The 16,448-nt window shown below is 46.5% G+C and overlaps 1 protein-coding gene across 1 annotated transcript in view; it reads left to right on the top strand.

Moving 5' to 3' along the window:
* The first annotated feature begins 5,749 nt into the window (after positions 1-5,749).
* The window catches only part of EPN2 (epsin 2), a 63,851-nt gene continuing 53,152 nt past the window's right edge, over positions 5,750-16,448 (top strand). The window contains exon 1 of the mRNA XM_075318338.1: positions 5,750-5,938. The gene's annotated coding sequence lies outside the window, so the exon portion shown is untranslated. The remainder of the gene's footprint in view (positions 5,939-16,448) is intronic.

Raw genomic sequence — 16,448 nt, 5'->3', positions numbered from 1 at the left:
AGGATGGAGGGGCACAGCAACCTATATACACAGGATGGAGGGGCACAGCAACCTATATATACAGGACGGAGGGGCACAGCAACCTATATACACAGGACGGAGGGGCACAGCAACCTATATCCACAAGACGGAGGGGCACAGCAACCTATATACACAGGACGGAGGGGCACAGCAACCTATATACACAGGACGGAGGGGCACAGCAACCTATATACACAGGACGGAGGGGCACAGCAACCTATATACACAGGATGGAGGGGCACAGCAACCTATATACACAGGACGGAGGGGCACAGCAACCTATATACACAGGACGGAGGGGCACAGCAACCTATATACACAGGACGGAGGGGCACAGCAACCTATATACACAGGATGGAGGGGCACAGCAACCTATATACACAGGATGGAGGGGCACAGCAACCTATATACACAGGACGGAGGGGCACAGCAACCTATATACACAGGACGGAGGGGCACAGCAACCTATATACACAGGACGGAGGGGCACAGCAACCTATATACACAGGACGGAGGGGCACAGCAACCTATATACACAGGACGGAGGGGCACAGCAACCTATATACACAGGACGGAGGGGCACAGCAACCTATATACACAGGACGGAGGGGCACAGCAACCTATATACACAGGACGGAGGGGCACAGCAACCTATATACACAGGACGGAGGGGCACAGCAACCTATATACACAGGACGGAGGGGCACAGCAACCTATATACACAGGATGTAGGGGCACAGCAACCTATATACACAGGATGGAGGGGCACAGCAACCTATATATACAGGACGGAGGGGCACAGCAACCTATATACACAGGACGGAGGGGCACAGCAACCTATATCCACAGGACGGAGGGGCACAGCAACCTATATACACAGGACGGAGGGGCACAGCAACCTATATACACAGGACGGAGGGGCACAGCAACCTATATACACAGGACGGAGGGGCACAGCAACCTATATACACAGGACGGAGGGGCACAGCAACCTATATACACAGGATGGAGGGGCACAGCAACCTATATACACAGGACGGAGGGGCACAGCAACCTATATACACAGGACGGAGGGGCACAGCAACCTATATACACAGGACGGAGGGGCACAGCAACCTATATACACAGGACGGAGGGGCACAGCAACCTATATACACAGGACGGAGGGGCACAGCAACCTATATACACAGGACGGAGGCGCACAGCAACCTATATACACAGGACGGAGGGGCACAGCAACCTATATACACAGGACGGAGGGGCACAGCAACCTATATACACAGGACGGAGGGGCACAGCAACCTATATACACAGGACGGAGGGGCACAGCAACCTATATACACAGGACGGAGGGGCACAGCAACCTATATACACAGGACGGAGGGGCACAGCAACCTATATACACAGGACGGAGGGGCACAGCAACCTATATACACAGGACGGAGGGGCACAGCAACCTATATACACAGGACGGAGGGGCACAGCAACCTATATACACAGGACGGAGGGGCACAGCAACCTATATACACAGGACGGAGGGGCACAGCAACCTATATACACAGGATGGAGGGGCACAGCAACCTATATACACAGGACGGAGGGGCACAGCAACCTATATACACAGGACGGAGGGGCACAGCAACCTATATCCACAAGACGGAGGGGCACAGCAACCTATATACACAGGACGGAGGGGCACAGCAACCTATATACACAGGACGGAGGGGCACAGCAACCTATATACACAGGACGGAGGGGCACAGCAACCTATATACACAGGACGGAGGGGCACAGCAACCTATATACACAGGACGGAGGGGCACAGCAACCTATATACACAGGACGGAGGGGCACAGCAACCTATATACACAGGACGGAGGGGCACAGCAACCTATATACACAGGACGGAGGGGCACAGCAACCTATATACACAGGACGGAGGGGCACAGCAACCTATATACACAGGACGGAGGGGCACAGCAACCTATATACACAGGACGGAGGGGCACAGCAACCTATAGACACAGGACGGAGGGGCACAGCAACCTATATACACAGGACGGAGGGGCACAGCAACCTATATACACAGGACGGAGGGGCACAGCAACCTATAGACACAGGACGGAGGGGCACAGCAACCTATATACACAGGACGGAGGGGCACAGCAACCTATATACACAGGACGGCGGGGCACAGCAACCTATATACACAGGACGGAGGGGCACAGCAACCTATATACACAGGACGGAGGGGCACAGCAACCTATATACACAGGACGGAGGGGCACAGCAACCTATATACACAGGACGGAGGGGCACAGCAACCTATATACACAGGACGGAGGGGCACAGCAACCTATATACACAGGACGGAGGGGCACAGCAACCTATATATACACAGGACGGAGGGGCACAGCAACCTATATACACAGGACGCTGAAACATAAAAAAGACCGCGAGTCACAAAGTATCTTATAATATTTCATCGTATTTATCCTCTAAAAGAGTAAAAAAAATGTGCGCACTGTCAGTAATGTATCTTGTACATAGGAGGCAGTATTATAGTAGTTATATTCTTGTACATAGGGGCAGTATTATAGTAGTTATATTCTTGTATATAGGGGCAGTATTATAGTAGTTATATTCTTGTACATAGGGGCAGTATTATAGTAGTTATATTCTTGTACATAGGCAGCAGTATTATAGTATTTATATCCTTGTACATAGGAGCAGTATTATAGTAGTTATATTCTTGTACATAGGGGCAGTCTTATAGCAGTTTTATTCTTGTACATAGAGGGCAGTATTATAGTAGTTATATTCTTGTACATAGGGGGCAGTATTATAGTAGTTATATTCTTGTACATAGGGGGCAGTATTATAGTAGTTATATTCTTGTACATAGGGGGCAGTATTATAGTAGTTATATTCTTGTGCATAGGGGGAAGTATTATAGTAGTTATATTCTTGTACATAGGGGCAGTATTATAGTAGTTATGGTCTTGTACATGGAGGCAGTATTATAGTAGTTATATTCTTGTACATAGGGGCAGTATTATAGTAGTTATATTCTTGTACATAGGGAAGTATTATAGTAGTTATATTCTTGTACATAGGGGCAGTATTATAGTAGTGATAATCTTGTACATAGAGGGCAGTGTTATAGTAGTTATATTCTTGTACATAGGGGGCAGTATTATAGTAGTTATATTCTTGTACATAGGGGGCAGTATTATAGTAGTGATAATCTTGTACATAGAGGGCAGTGTTATAGTAGCTATATTCTTGTACATAGGGGCAGTATTATAGTAGTTATGTTCTTGTACATAGGGACAGTATTATAGTAGTTATATTCTTGTACATAGGGGCAGTATTATAGTAGTTATATTCTTGCACATAGGGGGGCAGTATTATAGTAGTTATATTCTTGTACATAGGGGACAGTATTATAGTAGTTATATTCTTGTACATAGGGGGCAGTATTATAGTAGTTATATTCTTGTACAGAGGAGCAGTATTATAGTAGTTATATTCTTGTACATAGGGGCAGTATTATAGTAGTTATATTCTTGTACATAGGGGGCAGTATTATAGTAGTTATATTCTTGTACATAGGGGCAGTATTATAGTAGTTATATTCTTGTACATAGGAGCAGTATTATAGTAGTTATATTCTTGCACATAGGGGGGCAGTATTATAGTAGCTATATTCTTGTACATAGGGGCAGTATTATAGTAGTTATATTCTTAAACATAGGGGCAGTATTATAGTAGTTATATTCTTGTACATAGGGGCAGTATTATAGTAGTTATATTCTTGTACATAGGGAGCAGTATTATAGTAGTTATATTCTTGTACATAGGGGCAGTATTATAGTAGTTATATTCTTGTACATAGGGGCAGTATTATAGTAGTTATATTCTTGTACATAGGGGGAAGTGTTATAGTAGTTATATTCTTGTACATAGGGGCAGTATTATAGTAGTTATATTCTTGTACATAGGGGGAAGTGTTATAGTAGTTATATTCTTGTACATAGGGGCAGTATTATAGTAGTTATATTCTTGTACATAGGGGCAGTATTATAGTAGTTATATTCTTGTACATAGGGGGCAGTATTATAGTAGTTATATTCTTGTACTATGATCCAGAGAAGACAGTAGAAATCGTAATATTGAAGGGAGGAGCCATGTTTCGTTTTATCTGTAGTTGCTTTGCACAGTAGACGGCTCTAGAGATATTATATGATCAGTCTCACACATTTGATAGGATTGTTGTAGTTGTGAAGTGTGATAGACGCAGTCGGCAACATCCACAGCCTAATTATTCATGGTGAATACCGCTCGATAAACACATACGCTCTGATTTATCATGCCGTTTTTGCTAGAATTCTGGCGTAAAGTTGCTCGAAACGCGGCAGAAAACCCCCCCAAAATCGCACAAAAACTTTAAGCAAGTCTGCAAAGTTTTTGAAAAGTAGGTGGATCTTGGATGTGGCCAATTGTACAGCGCTGCGGAATATGTTGGCACTATAGAAATAAAGATTATTATTATTATTATTATTATTAAGCAGGCTGCATAAATTCCTCATAAGAGGGGTTCATAGCAGAAACATGATCAGAGCCTAGGCCTATGCCTCTGCCACATCCTATGGCTCACGAATAGAGTGCAAGCTCCGCAGTGCAGACTGACACACTGCAGCAGAAAGTGACAGGACGGGCGAGTGGCACCAGGTACAACACTACAAGTCCATCAATCGCTCAGTTACACGTCAGCAGGGGAATTTGCAAAATAATTTGCTTATGTTTATAGGTCACAGACGTTGCAGCGCTCTCAGAAATGGTGACAAGTGATGTGTGAGCGGAGACACAAATTGTAGGTTGCGAGGGGACGCGCCCCTGCGACCGCTGACAGATGTCACCACACGGCTTCCTGTGCTTGGGTGACATGGTGAGCGATTGTTATTCGGCTGGGACCTCACAGTCAAGGCTATTTTTTTTTTTTGTTTTATTTTTTTACACTTTTTATGGCAGAGTGTTCCCAGAGAAGGACAGAAGTGACCGGTGCCCACCCCAAGGGACGCACGCCCCGATGGACGCACGCCATGGCCTGAGAAGCGGAAGCCAGCTGTCACCTCTGATACAAGGTGGTTGCTAAATATAAACTGGCTCTTCACAAGTCATCTGCTGTAAAACTGCCGGAGGGCGGAGGACGGAGGACAGAGGGCGGAGGACGGAGGACAGAGGGCGGAGGACGGAGGACAGAGGGCGGAGGACGGAGGACAGAGGGCGGAGGACGGAGGGCGGAGGACGGAGGGCGGAGGGCGGAGGGCGGAGGACGGAGGACGGAAGACGGAGGACGGAGAGTGGAGGACAGAGGAAGGAGGACAGAGGACGGAGGACGGAGGACGGAGGGCGGAGGGCGGAGGACGGAGGACGGAGGGCGGAGGACGGAGGACGGAAGACGGAGGACGGAGAGTGGAGGACAGAGGAAGGAGGATAGAGGACAGAGGGCGGAGGGCGGAGGACGGAAGACGGAGGACGGAGAGTGGAGGACAGAGGAAGGAGGACAGAGGGCGGAGGACGGAGGACGGAGGGCGGAGGACGGAGGGCGGAGGGCGGAGGACGGAAGACGGAAGACGGAGAGTGGAGGACAGAGGACGGAGGACAGAGGAAGGAGGACGGAGGACGGAGGACGGAGGGCGGAGGGCGGAGTACAGAGGGCAGAGGACGGAGGGCAGAGGACTGAGGACTGAGGACGGAGGACGGAGAGTCTGTCTGTTCTTGGTCAATTCTGAGGATCAGTTTTCGAGCATAACTTTCACAGTTGACTGAGGACGGTTGACTGAGGACTGAGGACGGAGGACTGAGGACGGAGGACGGAGGACACAGGATGGAGGACGGAGGACAGAGGACGGTGAGTCTGTCTGTTCTTGGTCATTTCTGAGGATCAGTTTTCGACCATAACTTTCACGGTTGTTTCGGCATTGAAAAGTTTTGCAACATTCTTACACTTTGAAATTCAATTCTTCACCGTTTTCAAGACCTCTGCTTGATGTCTGTAAATGGGAACAATTTTTTCCCCAAACATTCAAGTATACAGTGTGCCCACCCAGATCCTATCCACCGCCATTAACTTGAGAACGGCGGCAGCTATAGACATAGAAGTGGTGTCTAGGTACAGTAAAGTAGCCATGCGCTACGCAATGGAACCACCTATAGCGCCACCTGGTGGAAAACAACGGGGTTAGCATTTTTATCTCGAAAACGGAACGATATAGAGAAAAAAAGTGAATTACAAAGTTTTGGGCATCATCAATTCAATACGAATCGACACCTTGCATACAGAAATGCTTTGATTAGAAGGTGTAAAACTCACAAGGCTGCGGACGTGAAGCGATACCTCATGGAGACCTTCCTACAAGTCATTGGGTATAGTGGCTGTGTGGAGTGGCCTCCACGATCACCTGACCTGACCCCATTGGACTTCTTTCTGTGAGGTCACATCAAACAGCAGGTGTATGCGACCCCTCCACCAACATTGCAGGACCTACGACCACGTATCACAGATGCTTGTGTAGACGTGTCACCTACCATATTGCACAACGTGCAGCAAGATACAGTATGCTGTGCAGAGGCCAGATGTGCATTGCAGCTGACGGGGGACACTTTGAGCATCAAAGTTAAATGAGCGCCATATGCGTGACCAGCATTCAATGTTTTGGGGGGTCATAGGCTTCATATCATAGCATTTCTATATGCAAGGTGTCGATTCGTATTGAATTGATGTCCTACAACTTTGTAATTCACTTTTTTTCTCTATCTCGTTCCGTTTTCGAGATAAAAATGCTAACTCCGTTGTTTTCCACGAGGTGGCGCTATAGGTGGTTTCATTGCGTAGCGCATGGCTACTTTACTATACCTAGACACCACTTCTATGCCTATAGCTGCTGCCGTTCTCATGTTAATGGCGGTGGACAGGATATGGGTGGACACACTGTATAACACAGCCGCTTTCCGTCCATATGTTTAAGACCTTGTTCACACGTCCATGTTTGTCGTACTTAGGCCTGTTTCACACCTCAGTGAAAAACACACGTTTTTCACTGACATGTTGAAAATGCATATGTCCCTCCGTGTGCCGTGATTCACGCCACACGTGTGTTCTCCATGTGCTATCCGTGATCTTTGATAGTACATGGAGATCAGGTATTCCAAACTCACCTGTCCCTGCTCCTGCTCTCCGTGATGCTGTAACTCCGTCTCTCCTGTGTCACCGCTGCTGCTACTTCCGGGTCGGCAGTGCAGTGAATATTCATGAAAGTAATTAGCCGGCTTGGAAGCAGCAGAGATCAGCGGCCGGACACAGCATCGCTGGAGAAGGTGAGTATAAAAAGCTTTTTATTGCAAGGATACTTTTTTTTTGTGGTACGTGTTTCATGGATCACACCATAGTGTGGTCTGTGGGACATCAGTAATGCCAGAAAAAAACGGACTTGACACGCATGTACGCTGCACAGAAACACGGTCAGTGAAAAATCACTGATGTGTGTGCAGACCCATTGATTTTAATGGCTCTGCGTATGTCTGTGATTCTGGTATGTACAAACGTTCCAGAATCACTGACGTGTGAAAGAGGCCTTACTCTGACCCCTTTTATTTTATGGTGCTATTTATATATCAGTTTTGTTTTTGTTGGCCAAGTGTCTGCATAAGGCGTCGATTTTTCGTTAAACACGTACCCATTATAGTCGTCTGGGCCTTAAACATCACGGTCATAGAGGTTGTGACCGCAACTGGGCCCATGGTGCACGTTATGCTGAAATGGATTGTGGTGCAGAGAGCCGCCGACTCACTGCACTGCAATACAAACTGCCAGCCAATCAGAGGCCGGCAGCAGACATCAGCCTGCCAGTGACATCATGCGATGCAGAGGTTGGCTGATGGCGTAGAGAAGGACGGCACATGTCGTGGGAGCGGAGGAAGGTGAGAATAATCGTTTGTTTCTTTTTTAAAAAGTACGGAAAGGGCCAAAATTAAAGGATGAGGGACATTTTTACAGTATCATTGTCCATCTGACCAACATGCTGTTGGGGGCCCAGGTCCAAATTTTGTACCGGGGTCCATAGGACAGTAGTTACGCCATTGGTAGTCGTTGATATCTCCACATTATTCTTTGTCCGTAAAAAAAGACGACTTTTTTTTGTTCTTCTAAGTCTATGGGTTTGCGCAGTTCCATCCTAGCGCTGCCCGTTTTTTTTCACAACCTTTTTGCTAGGAGGAGCTTAAGAAACCGGAAGCATGGGCCAAAAATTGGTGAAAATCTGATCCAACACACGAATGGAAATCTCAGACAGGGACATGTCCAAATTGTGGCAAAACCCACCCACTTTATAGGTCCAGAAAAAAAAATGGACAGCACAATTTAGACGTCTGATTTGCATCCACGCGCTGTTTTCTTTCTCATATGAGAATAATGGTAGACGCGCGAATGGGAAAAACGGACAAAAAATATATTAAAAAATTGCATCCAGAATAAAAAGCCATTAAAAAATTATAATACTACTTTTCAATGTTTTCACTACCTATATGCACCTGTCAGAGCCATTGTTCCTCATGGAGGGTTAATTTTCAGCAGTTTCAGGGCTGAGACTCTGCTGGTCCCCATTTGTCTTTGTTTACATGCAGTGATGATATGCAGTATATGTACGTGAACTCTGCTGCCAGTGATTGGCTGCCACAATCACATGGGTGTACGTGACATCATCACTGCGGGGAAGTAAACTCAGACTGGATCATCAATGGAAAGCATCTGTAGAGGGGGTTCTTCAAAAGTAGATAACGTCTTAGCACATGTTCTTGATCCCACCGTTAAGAACAATACGCTCTTCCTGTCCTGAAGTGATGTCACCGCTTTGAGGATGTCACCACCCTGATAATGTCACTACTCTGATGATGTCACCACTCTGATGATGTCACCACCCTAAGTCACCACTCTGAGGATGTCACCACTCTGATCATGTCACTACCCTGATGATGTCACCACTCTGATGATGTCACCACCCTAAGTCACCACTCTGAGGATGTCACCACTCTGATCATGTCACTACCCTGATGATGTCACCACTCTGATGATGTCACCAATCTGATGATGTCACCACCCTGATAATGTTACCACTCTGATGATGTCACCACTCTGATGATATCACCAGCCTGATGTCCCCACTCTGATGATGTCACTACCCTGATGATGTCACCATCCTGATGATGTCACCACTCTGATGATGTCATCATCCTGATGATGTCCCCACTCTGAGGATGTCACTATCCTGATGATATCACCACTCTGATGACGTCACCACCCTGATGATGTCACCACCCTGATGATGTCACCACCCTGATAATGTTACCATTCTGATGATGTCACCACTCTGATGATGTCACCACCCTGAGGATGTCACCATGATGTCACCACCCTGAGGATGTCACCACTCTGCTGATGTCACTACCGTGATGATGTCACCACCCTGATGATGTTACCACTCTGATGATGTCACCATCCTGATGATGTCACCACTCTGATGATGTCACCATCCTAATGACGTCACCACTTTGATGATGTCACATTAATCTGTATCAATGGACTGTTGAGTCCACTCAAGTAGTATCAACATCCTGACCTTGGGAAATGATAAGGAGCCATCAGAGATCTTGAAAGTGGTGAGAAATCACTATTGGGCACTTTACACAGCCACAGTGCCAGGCAGGATGCTATATAGGTGTGTACGGCTCCATGCGCCTTGCTGCTGCTAGTCTGCCGGTGTCAGCGTTTACTGTATTTCTTGCATTCTATTCGGGAGGATGAACGATCCTCTTCGAGTATCGGATACTACCCGATGGCCGATTTTCTACCCATTATGTGCCTTATTGGTGCATTCAGGTGTCGTGATCGGGAACAGGTGACGTCATGTGAAAGCGGACGGACGCCGCGCTACACGGAGATTATTGCGGACTCTCCCCAGTCATTCATGGTGGTATCCATATGGGTCCAGCTGTAGAGAAAAAGGCTCCTCAAGTTGCCAACACAGATGGGGGTGACTCATTCAGGACCCAGGGGTTTTTTTTTTGGAAGAGGGCGTCAGGAAGGAAGGGAGAGAAATAATAGGTCTTCCTGAGGCATCGGCGGCTTTCAGCCTTCCATTTTCCTGCACAGAATCTGTATAGATAAGCAAGGCGGTGGACGAGGGACTGGGATCGGTGCCAGGGCTGCCCATGATTCCTGGTTACGCCAGAGACTAATTGGGCATCTGGTTAATCTGTCAGAAGCCAAGGGCCGCTCTGTAAATGCACAATTCATTAAAGAAAAGGGAAGGAGGAATAGACCCAGGTGGGGGGCACAGATATTACACACATGAATGGCGCACAGTCTGCGGAGAAAATGCCTATACTGGCCGTGACTGCCCACCCGCTTATAGGCCACAGTCCCAGACGCAGGCCGGCTGCCCGATATTCCGGGACTGCTTGATACATTAACCTCTTACTTACCATTATTGCCGGGTATTATTGGGCATGGGAAACCCAAATTTAATTTATGAGGAAGCCAATACCAGCGCTGTGATAACTTGTTGTAGCTCTTTTAACTCTATATAAAAGGTATTATAGGGACAGTTTGCATTGCTAACACCCAAGGTCATATTTTGCAGTGACCCTTCGCAAAACTAAGCTTAGCCTTGCCGCACTTTGCTTTTGCATAAAAAAAAAAATTGATGATAAAAGCTGAGCGAGCTCCAATCGGCTTGTATATGTCATGCCTTACGTTTGGGACTCAATCCAGTGACCTTGTGGTCAGTTTCCGTCATTGCTGAGCCACAGCCTGGTCAGTCCCTGTCCAAATGCTGATTATCTTTTACCTTTGCTTCTATCCCTTTGGTTATCGGGTGTTCTCACTTGCTCATTTTCTCTGTCCTATCACATCAGTGGTGGGGCTATTTATGCTTCCCTAATACTAGCCTTCTCTACTAGCCATATGCCTATGTAAATTACTGCTAAGGCGTTCCAGCTTTGCAGCCAAGGGATTTAGGAGAAGAGAAGAAGCCAAAAAGACACTTGTTTGAAAGCAAGCTCCAATAGGCTTGTATATGTCACGCCTCAGGTTTGGGACTCAATCCGGTGACCTTGTGCTGGGTGGTCGATTTCCGTCCCTGCTGAGCCACAGCTGGTCAGTCCCTGTCCAAATGCTGATTATCTTTTATCTTTGCTTCTATCCCTTTGGTTGACGGGTGTTCTCACTTGCTCATTTTCTCTTTCCTATCACATCCAGGGTGGTATTATTTATACTCCCCTGAAACCAGTCTTCTCTGTTGGCTATATTTATATGTGGATTACTGCTATGGAGTTACAGCCTTGCAGTCAAGGGATTTAGGATAAGAAAAGAAGCCGAAAAGATATTCATTTGAAAGCAAGCTCCAATAGGCTTGTATATGTCATGCCTCAGGTTCAGGACTCGATCCAGTGATCTTGTGCTGGGTGGTCGGTTTCCGTCCCTGCTGAGCCAAAGCTTGGTCACTCCCTGTCCAAATGCTGATTATCTTTTACCTTTGCTTCTATCCCTTTGATTATCAGATGTTCTCACTTTCTCATTTTCTCTGTCCTATCACATCCAGGGTGGGGCTATTTATATTCCCATGAGGCCAGTCTTCTCTGTTGGCTATATTTCTATGTGGATTACTGCTAAGTAGTTTCAGCCTTGCAGCCAAGGGATTTAGGAGAAGAGAAGAAGCCAAAAAGACACTTGTTTGAAAGCAAGCTCCATTAGGCTTGTATATGTCACGCCTCTGGTTTGGGAGTCAATCTGGTGACCTTGTCCTAGGTGGTCAGTTTCCATCCCTGCTGAGACACAGCCTGGTCAGTCCCTGTCCAAATGCTGATTGTCTATTACCTTTGCTTCTATTCTTTTGGTTTACAGGTATCAGGTGTTCTCACTTGCTCATTTTCTCTGTCTTATCACATCCAGGGTGAGGCTATTTATACTCCCCTGATACCAGTCTTCTCAGCTGGATATACTTCTATGTGGATTACTGCTAAAGCGTTACAGCCTTGCAACCAAGGGATTTAGGAGATGAGAAGAACCCAAAAAGACACTTGTTTGAAAGCAAGCTCCAATCGGCTTGTATAAGTAATGCCTCAGGTTCAGGACTCGATTCAGTGACCTTGTGCTGGGTGGTCGGTTTCCGTCCCTGCTGAGCCAAAGCTTGGTCACTCCCTGTCCAAATGCTGATTGTCTTTTACCTTTGCTTATATCCCTTTGGTTATCAGATGTTCTCACTTGCTCATTTTCTCCGTCCTATCACATCCAGGGTGGGGCTATTTATACTCCCCGGAGACCAGTCTTTTCTGCTGGCTATACTTCTATGTGGATTACTGCTATGGAGTTCCAGCCTTGCAGCCAAGGGATTTAGGATAAGAAAAGAAGCCAAAAAGATACTCATTTGAAAGCAAGCTCCAATAGGCTTGTAATAGTCATGCCTTGAGTTTGGGACTCGATACGGTAACCTTGTGCTGGGTGGTCGGTTTCCGTTCCTGCTGAGCCACAGCCTGGTCAGTCCCTGTCCAATTCTGATTATATTTTACCTTTGCTTCTATCCCTTTGGTTATGAGGTGTTCTCACTTGCTCATTTTCTCTGTCCTATCACATCCCGGGTGGGGCTATTTATACTCCCCTAATACTAGCCTTCTCTGCTGGTTATATTTCTATGTGGATTATTGCTAAGGAGTTGCAGCCCTGCAGCTAAGGGATTTAGGGGGAGAGTAGTATTGTTTTCTCATTTGCCTTTCCTACACCTATCTTTTGTTTTCTGTTAGGTTGTTGTCATGCTAGGTACGGGAAGTACCAAGCAAGCAGTGAAAGGCAAGGGAAGGGCAACCCTGCATCTAGGGAAGGTGGGGAATGATGACCCCTGACCAAACCTAATGCTGTTTCCAGGGGTCCCTCACCACCCTAGATAGATTCTGCACCTATGCACTGAGCCGGATACCTGACCCTAGGTATCCCTAGTGCTGGATCCTAAATAGGGAACGGGTGGGATGAGCTCTTCGTCAACTCCACTAAACGCTAAAGGAAGACACAAGGAGGACACACAGGGGGAAAAGCATGAACTACTTATCAAAAGAATGCACAGGCACAAGTTCAGCAAAGCTTCAGCACTGATACTACAGATGAGAGCAAGCCATCTGCTTGCAACCAGAGCTAGAATGAACTGAATAATATCACCAGTACTTGTCCAGGGAAGAAGGGAGTATTTATGCACTAGAGGAATACTGATGATCAGCAGCTGGGTGGGAGGCGAGCTCCTACTGGGTCCAAAAGGGGGAGAGATGAAAATTAAACAGGAAAGCTACCTATACCAATGAATACTGATAGCAGGAACAATGGAAAGTCAGGGAGCATTTTGCGTAGCCAAATGCTGAGATCTTCTATTGCCAGAAACCACATGTCTCTCTGTCACCCTTGACAGTTATTAAGTGTTTAATTATTATTATTTTCCCTTTGTCCGCCTCTGCACATATTTTGTTTCCTCACCTTGAGCCCCTACTTATCTTTCCATGTTTACCCTATATTGGTTTATAGTGCTTAACATCCTCCCCTCTGGTTTCTCAGGAGGTACGAGAAACAACTTGACGGCCTTTTAGGCAGACAGGTCTAAATTGTGGGTTTCTACTGTTGCAGGTAGGGATATTCCAGCCTGTGCACAAGCCATTAGTGGCTATGCAGTTCGGGATCCTAGTAGGGTGCAGGTGCCGCTGTATTGATATAGGCTTTCTTTCCCTTTTACCCGTGTTGCAATACATATGTGCATAACATTATATAGTCAATCGTGTCTCATTATTGGGCCAGTGTAAGCACCCTTTTATTCTTAGCCACACAAGTGAGTCGGAGCCTTTCGTCATCTCTGTGATTTCTTTCTCATTGTTTTCTAAGTCATTTATCTCTATTTCCATGGGCGAGATAGCTGACTGTGCACAGACAGGCAATGTATGGCGGTGGGAAGCGTCTCAATGTGATGCCCTTACTGCTCGCTTTATCTGGGGTAGTAAGGGGGGGGGGGGGTAGTATAGATTAGGACTATCATCCAGACGCAGCACACTCATTATTATATGTATACTATGTGCACCAGCGATGCTAATCCACCGCCGCACTCCTTTTTTGCACCCAATCTGTGTGTGCACCATTATATACCAACTTTGCGAGTTGTGAATGAATATGGAATAAAGCTTAAAAATGCCCAAATAACAACAAAACCCATTTCTGGGGTTGGGCAGGTGGAGGCAACAGTCCTTGATTTGCTGGGATTGTACCAATTTTGGAAATTCAGGGAAGTCCAAGGCCAAAACGAGTTGTACCAGGTCTTATCTTGCGGGTGCAGGGGTTGCAGTCGCACCCACGACCCGGAGCCTAAGGGATCTTTAAAGGTCCCTTTGGCCCATATGAGAAGACTAACACTAGTAAAGGCTTGTTACATTTGGAGATTTCGCACCAGGGCCTACGAGCTTTATGTTTTGCCCTGGTAGGTGCTATACAAAGCAGTGGCATTGAGTTTGGGGTTGTATTGGGTCAACACCAGTTTTGGTAACTATGTATATTGGATTAATTGGGGCATTTTTTTTCTTTGATAAATTGGTTCTGTCCTTTTTAACCATTGCCATACACTGCGGCTCAGGTTATTTCGGCTAAGCCCTGCTTTTAGCAGTGTTTACAGCCTGGGTCAGGCCTGGTTTTTCTCTCGTTGGGGATTACGGTAAAATAAAATCCCGTAGAGTCGAAAGAGGAACTAGAAGCTGCTCTATAAACACAAGCGTGCCCTGAACGGGGCCATGGCATCAGACCTAAAGGTAACAGATATATCGGTATCACCGAGCCGCCTGGCAGAGGGCGAGAGGGGTAAAGCAGATATGCCCATCATGGCTGAGCTGGGATTTCCTTCTCCACCCCCACCCTCAATCTGCAGAGACCATTGGATCACACTTACTTGCAAACATATGTGTGCAATTCCCAGGGACACATTCCTGCATTAATGTAACGCTTGACACTGTGGATTACGCAGGGCTGCAATCATCAGCTGGCCATTACGATCATACAATGTCTCTATGGTGTTATTACTGTTACAGTTTACTGATAGTTGTCTATGTTAGCGGTCACCACTGAACGTTTTTCAGAAGTGGCCAGTTTTCCAAACAAGAAGCACAGCGCTTACAAGCTCTTTCCAGCAGCGCTTGCAAGCACTTCTCCGAACGATCATACCTGCTCCAGTGCACTGATGCATTTGTGTCATCAGAGAGCGCATAGAATAGCAGCCAACTGGAGCGCTCCTGAAAAGAAGGAACCCGTCAGATCCGATATTGCTATTAAAGGGAACCTGTCACCAGATTTTTCACTATTAAACTAAAAGTGTCACCTATTGCAGCTCCTCAGCTGCATTCTATGAAGGTGCACCTTGTGCCCTGACTCCCCTTCCAGACCCCAAAAATAACTTTATAAAACATGACCGTTAGGTATGCTAATTACCTGTGTGGCTCATATGGGCGTGCTCATTTTCTGCTCCTATCCCCCCTCCTGCCACTGTTCGCCGTCCTCCTTTCTTGATTGACGTGATGATGCCTCCGTCATCATCCTCCTTGCGCTTTCAAATCTCGCGACTGTGCAGTTATGTCCGCTCGCGTAGGCGCAGTTCGCTCTGTCATATCGCGCACGCCTGTGAGCTAAATGCGCAGGCGCGAGATTATGGTCGGCGCTGTGCATGACCTCACCAGCGTCATCCTCGTACCCGACCATAATCTCGCACCTGCGCATTTAGCTCACCGGTGCGCGCGAGGGCAGCTATGTTTTCAGTTATTTCTGGGGTCTGGGCGCATGGTGCACCTTCATAGAATGCAGCCCAGGAGCTGCAGAAGGTGACACTTTTAGTAACAGTGAAAAATCTGGTGACAGGTTCCCTGTTAGGAAGGTGCCTGGATACTGCCCTGAAATTCTAGCACCCCTGAGACAATTAACAAAATGCAATTTTACCAATGTTTTGGGGTTTTTTTGTGCCTTGTGTTCATGGCATTCATTGTGCAGTAAAAAATAATTTGTGTGGCACACACATTTTATGGCACATACAATGTTTTATCACTGTAACAGTGCCAGCAATGGAGAGGAGTATAGGCTGTTTATATTTTATACCAGGGGATATAGCAATTGAGACGGGGTTGTTTGAGTAGTGGACAACCCCTTTAATTAGTTTTATATTTTCATAGATAAAACCTGCTGAAGGTGGCAAAAGTATATTTGTTTTAAGACATTATTTATTATTAATATTTACTTGTTTTAATCCCCATAGGGAATTTGAACCTGTAATCGATTGATCACTTATCCTATATACTGTACATGG

The sequence above is a fragment of the Anomaloglossus baeobatrachus genome, chromosome 7, assembly GCF_048569485.1.
Source record: "Anomaloglossus baeobatrachus isolate aAnoBae1 chromosome 7, aAnoBae1.hap1, whole genome shotgun sequence".
Lineage (NCBI taxonomy): Eukaryota > Metazoa > Chordata > Amphibia > Anura > Aromobatidae > Anomaloglossus > Anomaloglossus baeobatrachus.
This window is presented reverse-complemented; position numbering and strand designations above follow the sequence as displayed.